The sequence below is a fragment of the Pogona vitticeps genome, chromosome 3 (assembly GCF_051106095.1).
Source record: "Pogona vitticeps strain Pit_001003342236 chromosome 3, PviZW2.1, whole genome shotgun sequence".
NCBI classification, from domain to species: Eukaryota; Metazoa; Chordata; class Lepidosauria; order Squamata; family Agamidae; genus Pogona; species Pogona vitticeps.
The window spans coordinates 190,570,701-190,575,238 of record NC_135785.1 but is presented as its reverse complement, the minus strand read 5'-3'; the positions used below and the strand labels follow the sequence as shown (position 1 = coordinate 190,575,238).

Below are 4,538 nucleotides of genomic sequence, written 5' to 3'. Positions count from 1 at the left end.
ACTTGTAGACAAGAAGCTAACATTAGGACAGAATATGGAGAGACAATTTCCTATAGGCAAAGGTGTCAGAAAAGGGTGCATTTTATCTGACCACTCTGTACACCGATCGTATTGTGATGCAGTGCTTAAACTACAGTACTGAAGCCAAAACATTGCTCACAACCTGAGTTCAATCCTAGGTAGATGGCTTGAGGTTCAGTCAGCCTTCCAGCCTTCTGACGTTGGTGAACTAGCACCTAACTTTCTGGGTGCTGGATGTTTAGCCTACATAATTAAGTTGTAAGCTGCTGAGACAGTGCTTTAAGCACTATAGGGTGTTATTTGAGCAAATCGGACAAAATTACAATTGCTTGGTTCTTGCTGCATGAATGCCAGTTTTTGTTTCTAAGAGCTAGGGATGGCATTAGTATCAGCAGCATCTATGCTGTAGTCTTGATTTATGCCGGCTTATAGATGACAATGATGGTGAAGAGCATGGATTAATAGTAGAACACTTGATTCACTAGCAGAAGGTTCCAGGTCTGAAATCAAACTCTACAAATAAGGCTAAGAAATAATTCTGTCTGAAACTCTGGAGAGCCATTGCAGGTTAGAGAGGACTAAATGGACCAATGATCTGATTGAACACAAGCTGTCTTCCTTTGTTCTTGTTTCCCTTCTCTTGATCCACTTCTGTCTGGCTTCAGGGGTCAGAGATGGATTTTGTCACCTTGGTGGATGACCTGCCCAGAAGCAGGGTAAGAGGTGTGTGTCACTGTTGATTTTTGCTGGACCTCTCAGTGTTTTTTGATACCACCAGCCATGATATCTTTCTCAACTTTTTCTCTGGGATGGGACTTGGAGACACTATTCTGCAGTGATTCCATCCCTTCCTGAAAGGGAGAACTCAACATGGGGGCCTGGCCCCCATGTTGATGCTCTGGCCGTTGGCCTATGATGTCCCTCAGGGTCCTGATGATACTCAAATCTATCTCTCCTTTCCAGTTAAATCTATTTTGGTTCTGAATCTATGTTTGAACAACCAGAATCAGAACCGGATTCAGAACAAAAAAGAATAAACTGAAGGTTAATCCAAACAAGACAATGGTACTCCTGATAAATTTCAAGACATATCAGTGAATGGGATTCAGCAAGTGCACAATGAGTCACACTTCCTCCGAGAACACAGATCTGCAATTTAGATATGTTCCTGGATTAATTTTTGAGTTTGGCATTAGCCAGGAGTGCATTTGTACAGTCAAAACTACTGTGGCAGGTACATCCATTTCTTGAGATCTCTTATTTGCCTATGCTGACACATAGTTTTGTTTTGGATACCTTTGAAGAGTGTTCAGAAACTCCAATGCTCCTTAATGCTAGAGCCAAATTCTTAATCAGAACTAGTGACAGACAATATATAGCTCCCTTGTTGCAACAGCCAAAAATCTCCCCATACAAGTCTGCTGAGATCTTAAGATCATCCTGGGAGGCCTTTTCTCAGTTTGCCCACCCTAAGAGTTGCATCTGATGAGAATATGAGAGAGGGCCTTCTCTGTTGCTGCTCCCAAGTTGTTGAACTCCCTCCCATTTTTGTTGTAATTGTTTTAATAAATTAAAAAACAAGAGTTGGCTAAAAAAATTAAATTAAAAAAAAAGGAGAGCAAACTGGCCCTCTCTTTGCTCCCCTTTCACTGGCAGGCAAAGCCCTTTCTCCTGAGACAGGTTTTTTTTTTCAGTAACTGGCTTACTATTAGGAGGCTTTGAAAAGGGAGCTGTGACTTTTTTAAATTAAACTTTTAACATTGTTTTAAATAGTATTATATACTAGTTGTAAAAGGATTCTGGTTTAATTGTTTATTATTAATTAATTAATTAATTAGATTTACCCATATTTTTCGCTCCATGAGACGCACCTCCAAATAAGACGCACCTCATTTTTAGGAGAGGAAAACCGGAAAAAAAATATTCTGGCAAATTCATAAGGCAGTAGCAATAGATAGATGTTGTCACATCAATTACCTCAAACGTCTTGCAGTGTACAACACAGTGAGAGCTTTTGAACAATTTGTAGTTGGCAAAGTTATTCCAATAGCCACAGACAACAACACTACAATGCTTTATATCAACCACCAAGGAGGAACAAAATCCATGTCTTTCTTGCTACTAACAGTACAGTTTTGGGACTGGTGTATTCTCAAGCATGTCATTTCACAAGTCATGAAGCAGACTTCTACAGCAGGATGACACACAATGAGTGGGAATTACAGTACCATCTCAAGTTTTAACACTTATAATGAATTGTTATTGCACTGAAAAAGATGAATAAACAGATTGTTGCTGGGTAGTCAATAAGAGCTATGATGAAGAAATCACCACTAGCAAAGGTGTAAGCAAACAGCAAAGCATGCCTCACTTCCACTCCCTCCCTTCCTTCCTTACAGCAATAAAGTTTTCTCTCTCTCCATCATTCAGTTCTTTACTTTGCAGCATGCAGCATGTCCACAGAAAGTGTGCTTACTTTTATCAGCTTTTTGCAGCTGATCCTCCTGTTTCCTCCACTCTCTAATCATTTTTTCAGATGAGGAGGCCCAAAATGTCTCTGCACTGTTCACTGTTTCCTTAGCATATTTTACTACCTCTAGTTTAAAAGGAATGCTATATGCTAGCCTTTTCTGTTTTGCACTGGTAGAATGAGTTCCCATACTCTGCAAGAAAAATGTGCCCCTTATTCATCACCACATATACTGCCTGCTTCCTTTTACAAATATAATCTCAAAGCAGCACAGAATCATAGAATAATGGAGTTGGAAGGGGCCTATAAGGCCATCAATTCCAACCCCTGGTTCAATGCAGGAATCCAAATCAGAGCAGATCTGACAGATGGTTGTCCAATTTTAGAGACTACAATAGGATAAAATACAGTAGCTGGGAATCACAATGAAAAGATAAAATCTACCAGAAATATTGTAGAACAACAATGATTAAGAAAAACCAATAAAAACAGGGGGAGCGACACCATGCAGCTTTTGTTAACACAAAAATACTACTAAAATTTCTATTTCCAGTTGTGTGTGTGTACATGTGAAATGCTATTTATGAAATGTTGGGTTCTTAAACCAATTTTCAAGATTTCAAAGCCTTACTTGAACATATTCAGATCTGTGATTCAGATCTGCCCTCTGCAATTCAAATTGCCTTGCTGCATAAAAACTGGACTCAGCTAATGTGGCAAGCTAATACACCAAATAAAACCTGTAGCCCTAGTGGTAATATATTAAGGAAAGGAGTGTTAGGTCCCTTTTTGGTTTCCCTTTTGAACTTTATTCTGCATGTGCTCAGTGCCTTTTTAATCATTCTGTGCTTCAGAATGAAATTTGGCTAACAATACACATTAGCCTCCCCCCCCCCCCGGTCCCTTAATGTTTTAAATATCTGCAAAATTACTTCTATTTAGGCCTAATTTATGATGAAGTGATGCAGCTTCCTGCAAAGCTCTGAACTACAGAGAGCTATTCTAGCAGGCTCTCAATAGTAACTTTATCTTCCCCTCACCATTCTCAGGCCTGTTTAAGTTACTGCCAATTTTAGAAGCTTTTGTTTCTGTCCTCTCTCCCTCTCCCTCTCTCTCTCTCTGCTTCTCAAAATGTCTGGCTAGTCACATGGTCTAACTTCTCTGCAGAAGGTGAAGGGAAAGAGACTCCTCCTTCCTGCTTTGCTTCTCCAATAGAGAAGCCTACTGGGTGATGCAAGCAGGCAGATATGCTAATATCTGTGCACTGGAGGATTGTGGGAGGAACATCTAGCCCCTGATGGGGGTCCTGTGGGGCACCCCAAAACACTGAGTAGCTCTCCTGGCCTCTTTCAGGACTGGGGCTGTACAGCACTGTTCTGATCAGGAGGTACAGCCGGCGGTCACCATGCTTTTGGGGGAAAGTGCACACAAAGGGCCAGGAGGCTTAGGGGCCATTCAAACTCAGACCTGGCAGGGGAGATACCATTGTTGTAAAAGTGGTTTTCCCAGGGTAAGGCTCATCTATTGCACTTTGGATGAGCTGACCCCTGTGATTTCCCCAAATGTGGAAAAATCAACTGCCTAAGTGGGAGATTGTGTTTGTGGTTTTCCTTGGTCTTTCTAGAACCACCCTTTGGTCCTTTGCTATTTTCACTGCTTGCTGCCATAGGCCTGTTTGCCTTGCTGGTTTTCCAGGTGGGCTGCAGGAGGCAGATCCTAGAAAGCTAGCAGTGCAGAATGGTGAGGTCCAAACAGAGAGCAGTCTCTGCTGCCAGTTCAGAGGCCTCCCAGCATGGCAGTGGGAGGCTTTTGGGTGGTGGTGGCTGAACCCTGGGTTACTGCATTCACTCCATAAGATGCATGTACTTTCCCTCCCACCTTTTTGGAGAGAAAAAGTGCATCTTATGGAGCAAAAAATATGGTATATACCAACCATCTAGAATGTGTCTGCTCTGGGGGGTTTAATATAGTAATAATGTATTGTATGTTTTAGCTTTTAGTATTGTCTGTTTTAATATTGTTAGCTGCTTTGGGTTCTTTGGAGAAA

At 41.3% G+C, this 4,538-nt stretch overlaps 1 pseudogene; it reads left to right on the top strand.

The window, feature by feature from the left end:
• The first annotated feature begins 3,950 nt into the window (after window positions 1-3,950).
• Window positions 3,951-4,105, top strand: LOC140706153 (U1 spliceosomal RNA; annotated as a pseudogene).
• Window positions 4,106-4,538: the final 433 nt, after the last annotated feature.